The 17,645-nt window shown below is 58.4% G+C and overlaps 1 long non-coding RNA gene across 1 annotated transcript; it reads left to right on the forward strand.

Annotated features, from left to right (window-relative positions):
• Positions 1 to 15,385: 15,385 nt before the first annotated feature.
• LOC127036769 (uncharacterized) lies at positions 15,386 to 17,342 on the forward strand. The gene is made up of 3 exons (XR_007770224.1): positions 15,386 to 15,466; positions 16,608 to 16,661; positions 17,145 to 17,342. It is a non-coding gene; the product is annotated as an uncharacterized LOC127036769 (long non-coding RNA).
• The last annotated feature ends 303 nt before the right edge of the window (positions 17,343 to 17,645 follow it).

Genomic DNA, 17,645 nt, shown 5'->3' on the forward strand with positions numbered 1-17,645 from the left:
CCTGCACTGAGGCTGAAGAAGGTACTGGGGGAGGCCATGGGGAAGTAGCCCTGGGAGTTGTAGCTGTAGCTGTCACACAGCTGATACAAAGAACATTGTAGACAGCTGCTATCCACAGAGCCCTGGGCTGGAACCTGAGCAGAGAGTGAGCCCGGGTCCCCCCCATTTCCCCAACTCCTGACCAGACACAGGAGGAGTTGACCTGGTCTGTGAGAAACACCAGAAGGGAAGGTTTAAATTGGAAAGGGATCTGGCCTGTTCCCGACCCACTAGGTGGGACACAGAGACTGTGGGGATTGTTCTCTGTTTCCCCCATGCTGGCCAGGGTTGAGGTTAGCCGAGGGGACGGCAGGTTTGAGCCACTAGCCAAAGTAGCCAAACTGAGGGGCTGCCGTGAACCTCTGAGGTGAGCAAATCTGCCAAAAAGCGCAGGATCCGCCAAGGCGGAGGAGGAACCTTGTCACAGTAGCCAGAAACTACTGAAACAGAACTAAGCATTTGTAACAATCTGTGATTAATCGCTGCCAGGTGGCAGAGCAAACGGCAAAGGCACAGCTAAGAAAACAGGAGAATGCTTGCTTTGCTCCATCCCTTACAGGGGTGTACAATTTTAAGGATGTATATGTAATGTTGTGGTTTTGTCCTAGATAAGTTCTCGTATTTTACCCATCGAGGGGGTTCAGCTGCCTTGGTTGACTCCCCCCATGGATGCATGTTCGATGAATCAGTACAGGAGCCTCAGGCTGTCTGATCAAAATCAAGTGTGTGGTCGATTTGCCACCACACGGTCAGGAAGACAATTTCCACCCCATCATCAACCTCCACCTGGGCCAAGAGATCCACTTCCTGGACACGACAGTGCAAATAAGTGATGGTCACACAGACGCCACCCTAGACCGGAAACCTACTGACTGCTTGTAACGATGCTGGTTCTGGCGGACCTGACTGAGAGTGCCAGTTCAGGACAAATTGCTGAAATCAGGGCAGTCACCGCCCAAGGCTGGGGTTTCTTCGCACACCACGGCAAAGCAAACCAGCCAGCCAGAGAGGACTTCAGTCTCACCCCGCCGGCAGTTCCCTCAGGGCATGGCTATACATGCAGCTGTGGACTGCGGTGAGTTAAACCCACCTTCGGAGAGCACACCAGGGAAAGCGCTGCAATCTGTCCACACTGCCAGCTGCCAGCGCACTGGCGTGGCCACATTAGCAGCTCTTGCAAAGGCCACAGAGCGCAATGCATTGTGGTAGCTATCCCAGCATGCAAGTGGCTGCAACGTGCTTTTCAAATGGGAGTGGGGTGGAGTGTGACGGGGAGTGTGTTGTGTGTATGTAGGGGGGGAGAGAGTGGGTTTTAAGGGGGGGGGGGCTGAGAGCATGTCAGCGTAAGCTCAGACAGCAGCAGACACCTCCCGCCTGTCTCTCACATGCAGCATTCCACAGTAACGGTTGCTTTGTCTCGGAGCAGATAAGCAGCCAGCTGTCAGAAATGGAGCTTGCAAAGGGCATAGCCACGTTCCCGCAGTGATTCCAAAACAATGACAAGAGTGGCCACTTGACTTAAGGGGATTATGGGACGATTCCGGAGGCTGATCAGAGCGCAGTAAGGCAACACTTCATTCACACTGGCGCCGTGGCGCTCCAGCGGGGACGCATCAAACGTTATTCCACTCGCCGAGGCGGAGTGCCAGGAGCGCTTTCGCTGTGGAGTCAGAGCGCTCTATGTGCCTTGCTAGTGTGGACGGGGAGAGAGCTAATGCACCCAGGGCTGCTTTAATGCATTCTAACTCGTAAATGTAGCCAAGCCCTCAGACACTCCAGTTCCCCAGTATCACCACCACTGCCTCTCGTTATGGGGACAAATAGTCATGAAAAGCAATACTCCTGTAAAAGTTTCTCCCAATCCCAAAGGACCAAGCCCCAGACCCAGGTACAAGTCAGATCTTACCCACAAATCACACTGTTGCCAATCCTTTAGAATCTAACAGTTTATTCATAAAAGGAAAAAGATAGAGATGAGAGTTGGAATTGGTTGAATGGAATCAATTCCATCCAGTAATGGCACAGTTCTTGGTTCAGGCTTCAGTTTGTAGCAAAGTCCCTCCAGAGGTAGGAAGCAGGATTGAAGACCAGATGGAGGAGCTGCAGCCGCTTTTTATAGTCTCTTGCCATGGGGTCTCTGCTTTCTTTGTCCCAAAGACAAGCTGCCCGCCTTGCTGAGTCACAAGGCGTGTCTGCCTTCTCTCAATGGGTCGATTGTGTAGCTGATGATCTTTAATGGGCCATCAAACAGGCTAGGCAGAGCTGACACCAACTTGTCTGGGGTGTCTCCCAGAAGCACAGCACAAGTTTGAAATACAGACAGTATAGAGCCAATACTCATAACTTCAGCTACAAAAACGATACACACAGACAGCATAATCATAACTAGCAAACCACAACCTTGTCTTAGACACCTTATTTGACCCCCTTTATACAGAATTTAGTGCCACTACAGGACCTTGGTTGCAACAATGATCTGTACGGTCCCAGTTCATATCAATAACGTCACTCCCCCAACGCACAATTGATGCAGGAAGGGAATACAAACATCACTGCCTGCATCCCACGAGCTCCCGTCCTCGATTCTGTCTCACTACAGCTAGTTCTGGGTTAGCGGCCGAATCAGCGTATAACAGAAATGGTATGTCTCATGTGATCTTGCCAAGAGCTAAATAACAGAGCTGTTTGATCCATACAAGCTCTGGCAAATGTTTAATATCAAGTCAATATAGATATTAATGTTGTCCATAGTACAGGAATCTTGGCATTTAGCCGTGAAAGCAATGTGGCAGTGTGCCTCAGTTTCCCTGGTCACACAGCACATCAGGTCTGGAATGGCTTTTCCCCTGTGAAAGGTTCCAAGACTGTTTACAGGCATTAACAGTGCAACATTAACATTACAAGGCCTTTTAACGTACAATAAGTTTTTATGTACCACTTTCAACGTGTTTAAGGGGTTTTCCAAAAGATTCAGCCCATTGTACATTTGTACAGTTGTGGGGAATAGCAACACATTAGTTACAAAACCCACCATTAGCAACAACAACAACAAATCCATTGTAAGTGTCCATCTGCAACTGTGTTTGTCGTGCCACAGCTTTGGCCCAATACCACTGGGGTTTGGGCATTTTAGGGTCACCCTGCGGCTTCCCTTTGCAAAAGGAAGTTCTCTCTTCTTCTCAAGGGTCAAACCCGGATTTCTCGTGCATAAGAGAAGTCAGTGGCTGATGGGGCTGGGCTCTGTGGGCTAACAGCTATTGGCCAGTCTTCCTGCTCCCTGCCAGTCAGGCAATTTGCATCTACACCAACAGGAGCCAGTTCACCAGTGTTCAGATCCTTAACTGCTACCAGTTCCAAGGCTGGGCTGTGTCTGGAAGAGATGCCGTCCGTTTTCACTAACAGGCGAGGGTCAAAGCTCTGTGGCCTTTCCCTTGCGAGCCTCTGCTGCCACGTGGAATCAGATGTTAAACCCTAGAGAGGAGAGTACCCGCCATGCCCTGCATTCCCCACAGCGTTACCAGCTTTGAACGTGCAAAAAAGAGAACACTCCATGGGGGGTCGGCCCTACCCAGTCTACCCCTGTTCCTCCTGTGCTGTACCCTCACTCTGCCCTAGGTCCCACCCCCTCCCTGCTCGGCTCGGCCACCACACCCCCTCCTCACCCCCTGACCCGCGCTGGCTTGCTGAGTCCCTCCTCAGTCCCCCCCCCCAGCGCTCGCCTCCTCTCACCTGCCACTCGCCTCACTCCGCTGCCAGAAACCCCCGTGCCCACCCCGAGAACCCCCACCTGCCGCTGGCTCGCTGCTTCTTGCACCCTTCCTCACCCCTGGCCTCCTGCCCACCTGCCGCTGGCACCCTCACCCCCCCCCGCCCTCCCACCTGCTGCTGGCTCCCTCGCCCCCCCCTCCTCACCTTCCTGCCTGCTGCTGGCTCCCTCGCCCCCCCCGCCCTCCCACCTGCTGCTGGCTCCCTCGCCCCCCCCTCCTCACCTTCCTGCCTGCTGCTGGCTCCCTCGCCCCCCCCTCCTCACCTTCCTGCCTGCTGCTGGCTCCCTCGCTGCCCCCTCCTCACCCTCCCACCTGCTGCTGGCTCCCTCGCCCCCCTCCTCACCTTCCTGCCTGCTGCTGGCTCCCTCGCCCCCCTCTTCTCACCCTCCCCCCTGCTGCTGGCTCCCTCGCCCCCCTCTTCTCACCCTCCCCCCTGCTGCTGGCTCCCTCGCCCCCCCCTCCTCACCCTCTCACCTGCTGCTGGCTCCCTCGCCCCCCTCCTCACCTTCCTGCCTGCTGCTGGCTCCCTCGCCCCCCCTCCTCACCTTCCTGCCTGCTGCTGGCTCCCTCGCCCCCCATCCTCACCTTCCCACCTGCTGCTGGCTTCCTCGCCCCCCATCCTCACCTTCCTGCCTCCTGCTGGCTCCCTTGCCCCCCCCCGCCCTCCCACCTGCCGCTGGCTCCCTCGCCCCCCCTCCTCATCCTCCCTCCTGCTGCTGGCTCCCTCGCCCCCCTCCTCACCCTCCCACCTGCTGCTGGCTCCCTCGCCCCCCCTCCTCACCCTCCCGCCTGCCGCTGGCTCCCTCGCCCCCCCTCCTCACCCTCCCACCTGCTGCTGGCTCCCTCGCCCCCCCCTCCTCACCCTCCCGCCTGCCGCTGGCTCCCTCGCCCCCCCTCCTCATCCTCCCACCTGCTGCTGGCTCCCTCGCCCCCCCCTCCTCACCCTCCCGCCTGCTGCTGGCTCCCTCGCCCCCCCTCCTCACCCTCCCGCCTGCTGCTGGCTCCCTCGCCCCCCCTCCTCACCTTCCCGCCTGCTGCTGGCTCCCTCGCCCCCCCTTCCTCACCCTCCCACCTGCTGCTGGCTCCCTCGCCCCCCCCTCCTCACCCTCCCACCTGCTGCTGGCTCCCTCGCCCCCCTCCTCACCCTCCCACCTGCTGCTGGCTCCCTTGCCCCCCCCACCCTCCCACCTGCTGCTGGCTCCCTCGCCCCCCCTCCTCACCCTACCACCTGCTGCTGGCTCCCTCGCCCCCCCTCCTCACCCTCCCACCTGCTGCTGGCTCCCTCGCCCCCCCCTCCTCACCCTCCCGCCTGCTGCTGGCTCCCTCGCCCCCCCTCCTCACCCTCCCGCCTGCTGCTGGCTCCCTCGCCCCCCCTCCTCACCTTCCCGCCTGCTGCTGGCTCCCTCGCCCCCCCTTCCTCACCCTCCCACCTGCTGCTGGCTCCCTCGCCCCCCCCCACCCTCCCACCTGCTGCTGGCTCCCTCGCCCCCCCTCCTCACCCTCCCACCTGCCACTGGCTCCCTCGCCCCCCCTCCTCACCCTCCCACCTGATGCTGGCTCCCTCGCCCCCTCTCCTCACCCTCCCACCTGCCGCTGGCTCCCTCGCCCCCTCTCCTCACCCTCCCACCTGCTGCTGGCTCCCTCGCCCCCCCTCCCACCTGCCACTGGCACCCTCGCCCCCCCACCTGCCGCTGGCTCCCTCGCCCCCCCCTCACCTTCCTGCCTGCTGCTGGCTCCCTAGCCCCCCCCACCCTCCCACCTGCCGCTGGCACCCTCGCCCCCCTCTTCACCCTCCCACCCACCACTGGCTCCCTTGCCCCCCTCCTCACCCTCCCACCTGCTGCTGGCTCCCTCGCCCCCCTCTCCTCACCCTCCCCCCTGCTGCTGACTCCCTCACCCCCCCTCACCCTCCCATCTGCTGCTGGCTCCCTCGCCCCCCCTCCTCACCCTCCCACCTGCCGCTGGCTCCCTCGCCCCCCCTCCTCACCCTCCCCCCTGCTGCTGGCTCCCTTGCCCCCCCCTCCTCACCCTCCCCCCTGCTGCTGGCTCCCTCGCCCCCCCCTCACTCTCCCACCTGCTGCTGGCTCCCTCGCCCCCCCTCCTCACCCTCCCACCCGCCGTTGGCTCCCTCGCCCCCCCCTCCTGCCTGCGGGGAGCCCCGGCGCTGCTTACCTGGGGCGGCTCCCAGGAAGCATCCGGCAGGTCCCTCTGCCTCCCGGGGCAGGGCGGGTTGGGGGGTGTGCATGTCCCTGCCCACTACCCGTGCCTGCAAACTTCACCCCCGCAGCTCTGATTTGGGCAGAAGGGATCCGGGGCAGCACACGGAGACCCCCTCCGCCTCTGTGCCTAGGGGTTGCCCACACTGCAGGCTCCTGCCAGCGGACGGCAGCCGGGAGCTGCCCCAGGAAGCGCCGCTAGCCCTGGGACTTACGGTTACCATACATCTGTATTTTCCTAGACTTTTTAGATATTTAAAAATTCCTCCCGGATGCCGATTTAAGAACCGAAAAGCCGGACATGTCCGGGAAAATACGGACGTCTGGTAAACCTGGTTCCCAAGAGATTAACTACACAGCTCTGCAGACTCAGCTACCCTGGCTTCCCTCCGAACCCGAGACACTTACAGTTCACTCGCAGAATCAGCCTGGAGACATTCCTCTCTCAACAGCCTCATCTTCCCAACAAGCTGACCAAACCCAGCCATGTGGTCACAGGGCTGTTTAAATCCCTGATCAGCTTTTACTCCATCTGAGACCTCCAAACTATCCACAGTGGATCTTTCGAAAGGAAAGTCAGTGGATCCCTTCACACCAGCACATTTCTGGCTGTTAGGAACTGAAACTTTCTTAATTAAATCACTTTCACACCCTTCAGTTGCAGCAAACTGCTGGCACAGACCACACTGCTCTGCTCAGCCACTACCAATTTCTGAGTTTCACTTACAGCCAGAATTACCTCTGGCCCATCGGGTGGGTTCCTACCCAATCCCCTTTCAGGTGAACTCACAGACTCACTAGCTAAAAGGTTGGATGCATTCTCCTTCCTTTCGCCACACACAAGTTCAGGAATTTTTTCCTTCTTGCTGCAAGTTTGCAAACTGTCAGCAGGTAACACAATCAAATCACTGTTGCCGACACAGAGGGTTCCCAAGGCAAGCAACGTTGGTTTGTTGCCCAGAGTGCGAAGCGCCCATGAACACACACCAGGGTGGAGAAGCAAGCAAAGTTTATTGGGATCTCAGAGCGGTGCAAGGAGACGAACGCCTCAAATCATGCACCCCTACATAAGCGGCTTTTCCCTTTTTATAAGTTTTTTTTTCTCTTTCTTCTTTCTTCCCCCTCCCTCCTTCTCCTCCTTCCTCCCCCTGTAGCAGTTACGTAAGCGCAGGTGCATCAAGTAATCTTGGCTGCGGCAGCTCGTTAGTAAGTTTTCCTTCTGCAAGTTATCATGTCCTTCTGCTAAAGGTGCACAGGCCTTATCACTGCTGCTTTAGACTGGTTTGGGCTGTGCTGCCACTGATAGCTTACTGCTTACACCACAGTTTCGCAACTGCTGGCATTTTAGGTGGATTAAAGTTCAACATGGAGGAACATTGGTTCATTGAGGCCTAGCGCAGGAGGGTTTCATCGACACTCGTGGTCTTCCACCCACCCGAGTTAACTAGGGTTATGCCGAGTGACACCAACATCAACTTTTGTCACGGACTCACAGATCGTGCCCACTCTTGGCCCCGTGCGGTCCGTGGGGGGTGCCCCTTTCAGTGCAACAGCCCTTCTCGGGGGTCTGCTCTCTCTTGGGGTCAGGCCCCTCCACCTCCTGCAGCTGCACCTCTCTTAGCAAGTCTGTCTCTGTCCTGGGTCCCCTAAGGGAGTCCCCTCGCTCTGGACCCCCGGGGCCTCCACCCCCGAAGGGGTTGATGCCCCCTGTTCTCTAGCCCAGAGCGACTCTCAGCCAGCGTAAAACAGGAGGGTTATTGAGCGTCTGAACCCAGCACAGGAAACTCTCAGGGCCTCAGGCCTGGCCTCTCTCAATAACAGCACATCCCAGTCTCCCCTGCAGCCAGGTGGGCTCTGCCTGCTCTGCGTATCCAGCCCTGAGCCCCCTCTGCTTCCCAGCTGGGCATTTGAGATCACTGGCCCCAAGTCCCACCTCTGCCCATTGTCTTCTCTCCAGGGAAACAGGGCCGTAAACCTGGTCACCTGGGTCTTCTCTCCTCTCAGCCCTCCTCTGGCCCATCTGGCTGGAACCTGCTGGTCAGGTCACCAGGGTCCTCTCTCTGCAGCCCATTGTCCTCCCACTGGCCAGAACCAGCTCTGTCTCCTGAGCCAGGTCTCCGGGTCACCAGGTCACCAGTCACTGGGGTCTCCATCCTCCAGGCCGTTGGCCGGCCGGGGTCCCAAGTTCCCTCTCCGGTCCTCTGTAACCACAAACTCCCTCTCCCCTCCCCTCATTAAACCAGTAACACCCGGGGACACTGAGTCCCACCCCGTCTGCATGCAAACTATTGGAAAACCAAGGAAAACACAAGACAATCCCCCACTTTGTCACAAGTTGTCACTAAAATATGCTGTGGGTGTGGGAGGTGCCCAGATACGGGTTCTCCAGAGACACTGACAAGGGAGGTAACCAACCCGTGGGTGGGCACTGAAGAGACATCTGTGACAAAGTGGGAATGTTCATAATGTTTTCTCTGAACACTGTGTGGGTGCCTCAGTTTCCCCTATGCATTTCCTAGGCAGGGCTGGTGCAACCACTAGGTGAACTAGGCAGTGGCCTAGGGCGGCAAGTGGTTGGGGGTGCCCAGGGCTGTCCTTAGGCATAGGCAGCTGCATAGGGCACCTGAAAATTTTGGGCACCACCGGGTCTTAGTGTCCACCCATCTGGTTTTCCTACCCCTGTTCTGACCCTTCCTGCAGGCTCTGAGTCTTCCTGGGAAGGGGATCTAGTAGTTAAAAGAGAAAAAGTCTCCAGCCTGCCAGAGCTATTAGCACATTCATAACGTTACTCTACAGGACCTTCGTTTAAAATTTGCTTTAAAAATCTTTCATTAGCGAGTTGGTGAAGATTATAAAATCACATCTCTAAAAAATCCTTGCATATATTTTTAGATGCACAATCATCTTTAGCATTAAATGCTTGGATCTTCAGACATACAGTTTTTTAAATAAATCCTTCAAAAGACCCCCCCTCAGCTAAAATACACATTTTAATGACTATAGTAAAAAAAAACTTACTTCCAAAGTCTTCCTGTCCTTTTCTGTCCACCCATTTCTCCCTTCACCCTCTCCCTCCCCCATTGAAGGAAGCAACAGCCCTTTGTTTTTAGATAGCTAGCCAAAGAGGTTCCCTTTCTTTACTTCTGATTCTCTGATAAACTAGTTTTAAGAGAAGCCGCCAGCAAAGTCAGTATCTTAGTAAGATCTAAAATCCTCTGTTATGCCTAAAATCTTTGGAAACGTATTTTTTTAAAGTTGGTGAAATTTCCTAAACGTGTGTATTGTTACGGAGCTCACACACGGTAAGCTCGTGTTCTCTTTTTCTCAAAGCAATGAACATTGTTACGAACACACTAAACCTCTGCGACTGATTGATTTAAAATAACATCTGGTTCAGGGAGTTAAACGTGGCGATCTGGAATGAGTACATTTACGAGAAGATCTAAAATATAAAATCAGCTCAGAAATACTGATGAAGGAAATGTAGAACGGAGAAGAGGTGCATCATGTATTCCATAACATTGAATGTTGTATTCAGCAGGACAGCTGACTCACCCTTACTACAAAGTTTTCACAAATAAATGTCTAACAAACTTCCGGGCATATCAAAAAGCCTGCAATGAAATTTTTTATTCCCCTGTTTTGTGCTGTTAATTAGGTACCTTCTGCATGTCCATTCTGTGTGAGGGAGAGGGTACGGGGGTCTCTGCGGGGAACCGTGACTCTCCGCCACCGTGAGGCGGGCCGGGCGTCTTGTTATTCTTTCTGCCCTGTCCCTCCGTCCCGGCCCCCACCAGGCTGCAAGCTCAGGCTGCCATGGGGCATAGCGGCACCAGTTTAATAATACTGCGTTGGGCCCCATAAATCCTAAGAACGGCCCTGGGGGCGTCAAAAAGTGGTGCCCTGGCTCGGCAAGAAGGAGCCGCCTTCCAGAGGCACCGGAGGGTCAGGGCGTCGGCTTGTGGGGGCGGCGAGCCTCAGCGATGGAGGAGCCAGCATGGCACAGGGGGGCAGGAGCCCTGCAAAGGTGGCAGCAGCGCTCGTTTGGAGCAGCCATGCCCTCCCCCGCCCCTCCTGCCCCGGGCCGGGGGCTCCTGCAGGCTGCAGCGGATGCATGTGGGTGCCAGCCCCCATGCACCCCCCAGCTCCCCCCTTGCCATGCTCGGGCTCTATGGCTCCTGGGCCTGTGAGCTGCTGTCGGGGCGTGGGGCCCTGAGCCTGCTCCAGGAGGGGCAGCGGCAGCAGCAGCTCACACTCCCAGGAGCTGCAGAGCCTGAGCACGGTGAGGGGGGAGTCGGGGGGTGCACAGGGGCCTCTGCCCGCATGCATCTGCTGCAGAGCCCCCAGGAGCCTCCAGAAGGCAGATCCTGCCTGCCAAGCTGCTGCAGCACCTCAAGTCTGGCAAAGGCTGTGAGCAGACTCAGGGTGGGGGTCACCAGCGTGGGGAGGGCTCATGGAGGGGCTGTGCACCCTCCAGGGGAGTTCAGGGGGCGGGGAGGGGGGGTCTGGGGAGCAGCCCCCGGGCACGGCTGGCCTCTGGGGTTTATAAAGGCTTGTTGGGATTTGCCCCTCAATGAACTGATGTTATGGCAGGGAGGGGGGCTGCAAGGTGGAAGTTTTGCCTGGGGCACAAAATATCCTTGCACCGGCCCTGTTCTTACATATCTAAGTGGTGGGATAAGGGGGTGTGGTTGTTGCAGAGCCCTAGCGGGCAGGCGTGATGGTGTCTGCACAGAATGGCCGACACCCTATCTCCTGGCAACTAATGGCCTGGCCCCCCCTCCTGCAAAGGTGCCAACTGAAGGTGTTGGAGAACAAAGAGATCAGGTGGCCTCCTGGCCCAGGAAAGAGACAAAGGCCAGAGGACGGGCTGGAGAGTTTCAGTTTGGAGCTGGCTGGGGAGATGGGGGGGAGCTGGACGGGGCTCTGGACTCCTGGGCCCCAAGCTGGACCGGACTCAGGGATCCTGTTCTCTGTACCTACAAGCTTTGTTTGGGACTGTGTTCCTGTCATCTAATAAACCATCTGTTTTACTGGCTGGCTGAAAGTCACGTCTAACTGACTTCGTAGGGAGCAGTTCCAGAGCATCACCTGGTGACTCCACGACAACATCACCAGCCCTCGTTCTGCCCGGGAGTTACAATTCGATGACTCACTCACTCACAGGAGACACAGCGTCATTTTGGCATTTTGACCACCGACCAGGACGCATTCGCATTTAGATGCCCCCGCAGGTGCCATGGCGCTCGCGGGCACCACTTTGGGGACCCCGATCTAGATGTTGCCCAGTCTAAAAGTGTTGAGAGTTTTACTCCTGGGGGAATTCTGCGCCAAAAAAAATTGAAAATTCTGAGCACAATATTTTAAAATTCTACAAAATTCTGCACATTTTCTTTTTCAAAATAACACACGATAATCACCCCACTTTCAATTATTTTTCAGTCATTTATTTGAAAATACCTGTCAGCAAGGAGATCTGTAACACTACAGATAACAAAAAAAGAAGCAGGAAATGTTTTTTGACAAATAGCTTCCTTACTAAATATATTAATATCGAACTCTGAGTAATAATTCAGAACCATATTTCCCGCCCCCCACAGAAGCAGTACAAAGGCTGGGGGCAGTCAGCGGTAATGGAGGAGCTGAGGGAGAGGGAAGTAAATTGCTAGGAAGTCTCCTGGGTGTGAACTTGAAGCTTTGTTGGGTATGGGTGGGAAAAGTATGGCAGTTTTCTTCCCCCATGCAGACCCTGGCTGACCCCTAACCTCTCCCATTCAGTCAGGCACATCTGTCCCTGTCCCCATGTGTTCCAGCACCCCATGTCCTTGCATCTCCTCTCCACATGTGTCCCTCCACCTCCACTCAGACACCCCCCCATCCCCATGTGATCCTGCACCCCCTCTCCCTGTCCCTATGTGTCTCTGTGCCCCCACTCAGCCACTCCTTGTCCCTATGTGTCCCTGTCCCCCCTCCCACATTACCATGTGGCCCTGCACCTCCCTCCCCCTGTAGCCCTGCGCTTCCACTCCCATTCAGTCTCGGACCCCCCAGATGCCCACACTGTCTGTCTCCCCATAGCCCCCGTCTCCTGACCTGGCCTGACATGCATTGCAAAGAAGGCTGGCTCTTTCTCTTCCCTAGCTGGCCAGGAGCTGCTGCTTTGTACTAGCATCACAGCGCCCTCTGGTGGGCAAAAGGTGGAACTGCAGAAGTTATTTTCTGCAGAGAGCTGCTGCTGTTCTTGCGCCACATCGCCCTCTGGTGAGTAAAAGGTGGAACTGCAGCAACATATTGGCAGAAGCTTTTTTCTGTGCAAAAAATTATAAATATGCATGGCTTATTAATTATGCACATGCGCAGTAGCGCAGAATTCCCCCAGGAGTAGAGTTTAGACTGTATACTTATATTTTATCTTCTTTTGGTAACTAACTGACTTTTTGCCTATCACTTATAATCACTTAAAATCTCTCTTTTCCAGTCAATAAACTCATTTCACTGTTTATCATTACCAGTGAGTTTGCCTGATGTGTTTGGTAAATCTGCTCAGGTTTGCAAAGACTGGTGTATGTCCACTTTCCATTCATGAAGTGGTGAACCAATTAATAGATCTGCACTGCTGGCCCTGGTCTCATCTCTTGACACTGCACCCAGCTGTGGCCCTGCTCTCATCTCCTGACACTGCACCCAACTGTGGCCCTGGTCTCATCTCCCGACACTGCACCCAGCTGTGGCCCTGGTCTCATCTCCCGACCCTGCCCCTAGCTGTTGCCCTGGTCTCATCTCCTGACACTGCCCCCAGCTGTGGCCCTGGTCTCATCTCCCGACCCTGCCCCTAGCTGTTACCCTGGTCTCATCTCCTGACACTGCCCCCAGCTGCTGGCCCTGGTCTCATCTCCTGACCCTGCCCCCAGCTGTGGCCCTGGTCTCATCTCCCGACCCTGCCCCCAGCTGCTGGCCCTGGTCTCATCTCCCGACCCTGCCCCTAGCTGTTGCCCTGGTCTCATCTCCTGACACTGCCCCCAGCTGCTGGCCCTGGTCTCATCTCCCGACCCTGCCCCCAGCTGTGGCCCTGGTCTCATCTCCCGACACTGCCCCCAGCTGTGGCCCTGGTCTCATCTCCCGACCCTGCCCCCAACTGTGGCCCTGGTCTCATCTCCCGACCCTGCCCCCAGCTGCTGGCCCTGGTCTCATCTCCCGACCCTGCCCCCAGCTGTGGCCCTGGTCTCATCTCCCGACACTGCACCCAGCTGTGACCCTGGTCTCATCTCCCGACACTGCCCCCAGCTGTGGCCCTGGTCTCATCTCCCGACCCTGCCCCCAGCTGTGGCCCTGGTCTCATCTCCCGACCCTGCCCCCAGCTGCTGGCCCTGACTGTGGCCCGGCAGCAGCTCTGCTCCCAGCCCTGACCGCAGCCCCGCTCCCAGCTCCAGCTCCACCCTCCAGCCCAAGTCCCGTTCCCAGCTCCACTCCCAGCCCTGTCCCCCACCTCAGGCTCCACTCCCAGCCACGCCCCAGCTGCACCCCCCCCGCCCAGCTCCAGCACTGCCCCCAGCTGTGCCCCTGCAACCCAACTTCCAGCCCTGCCCCTAGCTGCGGCCCCTGGCTCTTGGCTTGGCCGCAGTTCCAGCCCCAGCCCCGGCTCCCAACCACAGCTCCTGGGCTGGGGCGGGGAGGGATGGTTCATGGACAGGGGTAAAGCCGGGGGTGACATGAAAAGTTTGAGGAACTGGCATCAGGCCATTTACCACTCACAGGTTACTGGACCCTTCACCACAAACTCCAGCTCCAACCAGAGACGCCGGAGCTGTTTCCCCGCCTGGTTCCTCTTGCCGCCAATGTCCCCCTTCGATCTCTGCATCAGCCCCCGGGAACGGAGGTGGCGCATCCCCCGGCTAATCTGGTGGCGTCGGTAAAACCTCACCAGCCGGGGAAATGCAGTCGGCATCTTCTTCCAATTCACGAAGGTGGCGAGTGGCCGTTTCCCAGCCCCGGGCTGCCGGACATGGCTCGGTTTCCTCGGTACCCAGCACGGGCCCGAAGGACCAGTTCTCTGCCTTCCCAGTGTGCCTTGAAAGGGGGGATTTGAGGCATTTCGCCCGCTGGCAGCTTCACCCTTCCCACAGTAGAGACAAGGGCCGAGGGCGGAAGGCAAAGCGGAGTGATGCGACGGTGGGTTTATTTCGTGGGCCGCCTGTTCCCAGGCAGCTAGGAGGGGCAGCTCGGTGGTTGGGGGAGGGGCTGGCTGGCCAGGGGGATGTGGGATGGATAGATGCCTCCCCACCCCCGACAGACTCCCTTCTCCTCCAGCCGTGCCCCCATGGCCCAGGCGGTGCCGGTCCCATGAGCTCACTACTCCCGGTATAGAACAAAAAGAAATGTTCTCACCGCAGTGACAGGTGCACGGGGACTGGGAGTGAGATCAGGTACCTGGGGAGAGAACCCAGGAGTCCTGGCATCCAGCCCCCCAAACTCTAACCCACCCGATCCCACTCCCCTCCCAGAGCCAGGGAGATAACCCAGAAGTCCTGGCTACTACCATCTCCCCTGCTCTAGACCCCACTCCCCTCCTGTAGCCAGGGAGAGAACCCAGGAGTCCTGGCTCCCGCCCCCCCCCACCCCACTGTGCCTGGGAGGCATGGATTCTTTCTACAGAATTCCCCAACGTGCTAGCCCATCCCTGGGCTCCCCCTAGCTCTGCCGGTGCCCCTCACTCCCGACCTGCAGCCCCCTGCCAGCCCAGCCCTGGGCTCCCCCCAGCCCTGCCGGTGCCCCTCACTCCCGATCCCCCACCCCCAGCTATGTTTATCTCCCCTCTGACAGCTGCAGAGGCTCAGGTTACCCTGACATTTCAGCCCAGGCATCCCTGGAACAATGGACTCAGAACCCAACAGTATCTATTCTTTCACTCTCCCCAACTTCCTGCCCTCCTTGGCGGGGGGCACTGCTGTTGGGAAGCTCGCAGCACCTGGGGCACTGCTGTGAGGAAGCTTGCAGCTCCGGGGTCCCCAGCTGGGGCACTGTTGTGGGGATGCTGGCAGCCCCAGGGTCCCCGGCTGGGACACTCCTGTTGGGTAGCTCACAGCGCCGGGGTCCCCAGCTGGGGCACTGCTGTGGGGAAGCTCACAGCGCCAGGGTCCCCGGCTGGGGCACTCCTGTTGGGAAGCTCGCAGTGCCATCGTCCCCAGCTGGGGCACTTCTGTGGGAAGCTCAGAGCACCCCTCAAGAATCCATCTGTCTGGTCATGTCCCCCTGGTCCTGTTCATATAAATTTTTCCCCTAGGAATTTGCCGATGACATCGCGGGCATGTCACACTCCCTCCGGCCAATCATGTGGGAGGGAGCTGGGGGGCATGGTGTCCAGTTCCCCCTAATAAATCCCCCCCCACAGCACAGAGAGCGACTGTGTGGAGCCTGAGGAAGCTTGAACGAACTGCCCATCCCCAGGTACCAGGGCTGGGGAGCTGGGGGGCTGCAGGGTGGGGACGCCTGGGGTCCCCCACTGGGGGGGACTGATGGTGAATACAGAACTGCCAGAGACCCCCTCAACCCTGCCCCCAACTCACCCCTGACCTCCCAGTCCTTCCTCCTGAATGCACCCCATAACCTTCCCCCAAAGTCATGCCCTGACACCCTAAACCTTGCCCCCAACCCCACCCGCAGCTCCTCCAAACCTTCCCCCCAAACTCACCCCTGACCCCTGGAACCTTCTCCCTGAACTCCCACCTGGCCCCCCAAACCCTCCTGTCTCCCCAGCCTCCCCAAATCCTCCCTCCTAAAGCCACCTCAACTCCCCAAACCCTCCCCCAGTCACCCCAGACCCTGCAAATCCTCCCTCCCAAAGTCACCCCCGAATCATCCCCCCAAACTCCCCCTGACTGCTCCCCCGCAATCCACTCCTGGCCCCCAAACCCTTCGCCGGTCACCCCTGATCCTCCCAAACTCCTCCCTGACCCCCCCAAGCCTGCCCCCCAAATTCACCCCTGAACCTGCCCAACTCACACCCACCAGGCAGTGAGCCACAGGGTGCAGGGGGTGCAGGGAGCCAGCGGACGGTGCCCCCAGAGACCCGGGGGGTGGAGCAGCTGCATCTCTCGGCCCAGCTGAGCCCGGGACGCTTGGCGCAGGAGTGACGGGGGGGGGGCAGAATGGAGGGGAGGGGGGCTGGCACAGGGCAGATCCCGGCACCTGGCTTCCCGCCCACTCGCATTGTTATTTGGAGACACAGAGAGACAAATGCAGGAGACAATGGCAGCCAGATCCCGAAATAGCTGTGACCTTTCAGCAGCTGCCAGCCCCCCCCCCCCAGCGCACCCCGAGCTCTGAGGCCGCCCCAAGGACAGCCCAGCCCCCCACCCTGATCCCAGGGTGCTGCCAGTGCCCCTCACTCCCAACCCGCAGCCCCTGCTAACCCAGCTCTGGGCCCCCCCGCAGCCCCTGCTAGCCCAGCCCTGGGCTCCCCCCAGCCCTGCCAGTGCCCTTCACTCCCAACCTGCAGCCCCCTGCTAGCCCAGCCCTCAAATCTTCCTCCACCGAAATTCTCCCACCACCGAAGTGCTGATCCATGTCTATTTCTCTCCACCCCCAGGTGAACCCCATCAGCCAGCACCATGTCTGACGCAGAAGAGGTGGAGTATGAGGAGTAAGTGAATGTCCCCCCCTCCCCCCCGAGCCAGCCAGTCCCTGTCCTGGGGCCGGATGAGAGCTAGCGCCCTTTAGAGGGGACAGGTCCCGCACCCCATTCCCTGCCCCCCCTAAGCCAGCCAGTCCCTGCCCTGGGGCTGGATGGGACCCGGCGCTCCCTAGAGGGGAAAGGCCCCGTGATCCCCCCATCCTCTCTAACCAGCCAGTCTCCGCCCTGGGGCAGGTGAGATCCAGTGCTCCCTAGAAGGGAAAAGCCCTGGGCCCCATTCCCTGCCCCCCTGAGTCAGCCAGTCCCTGCCCCGGAACTGAATTAAGTTGGGCTGCCCCATGGATCTTACCCCTGGGTAGGCCGGGGGGTCCCCAGCACACAGCAGCCCTGGATGGGTCAGGACCCAGGTCAGGTGCTGGCTACACAAATGTGCAACAAGCTTCTCTCTCTCTCTCTGTCTCTGTCTCTCTCTCTCTCTCCTCTTCTTCCCAGGGAGCAGCATGAAGGTACGTGACGCTTCCCCCATCCTGCCGCAACAATCCGTTAATCCCTGGTCGCTGTTAATTAGCCACTATTAATGACTGGGGTCCTCCGCTGGCAGTGAGAGAGGAGGAGAAGACCTCAGTGGGTCAGTCTGGGGCAGGAGTCATCTGAGCCAGTGGGGAAATGGGTGGCCAGGGAAGAAGCCCAGGCCCCCTCAGATGGGTCAGGTCAGGGGTTTCCCCAGGGCCGTCCAGAGGCGGGGGCAGGTGGGGCAATTTGCCCCAGGCCCTGCAGGGGCCCCCATGAGAGTTTTTCGGGGCCCCTGGATCTGGGTCCTTCACTTGCTCTGGGGGCCCCGGAAAACTCTTGCGGGGCCCAGGTCCCCGGAGCTGCTTTCACTCCGGGTCTTTGGCGGCAATTTGGCAGCGGGGGGGTCCTTCCGCCCCAGAACCCGCCACTGAAGACCCCAGGCCCCCTGAATCCTCTGGGCAGCCCTGGATTGCCCTTCTC

The sequence above is a fragment of the Gopherus flavomarginatus genome, chromosome 18 (genome assembly GCF_025201925.1).
Source record: "Gopherus flavomarginatus isolate rGopFla2 chromosome 18, rGopFla2.mat.asm, whole genome shotgun sequence".
In the NCBI taxonomy this organism is placed as follows: domain Eukaryota; kingdom Metazoa; phylum Chordata; order Testudines; family Testudinidae; genus Gopherus; species Gopherus flavomarginatus.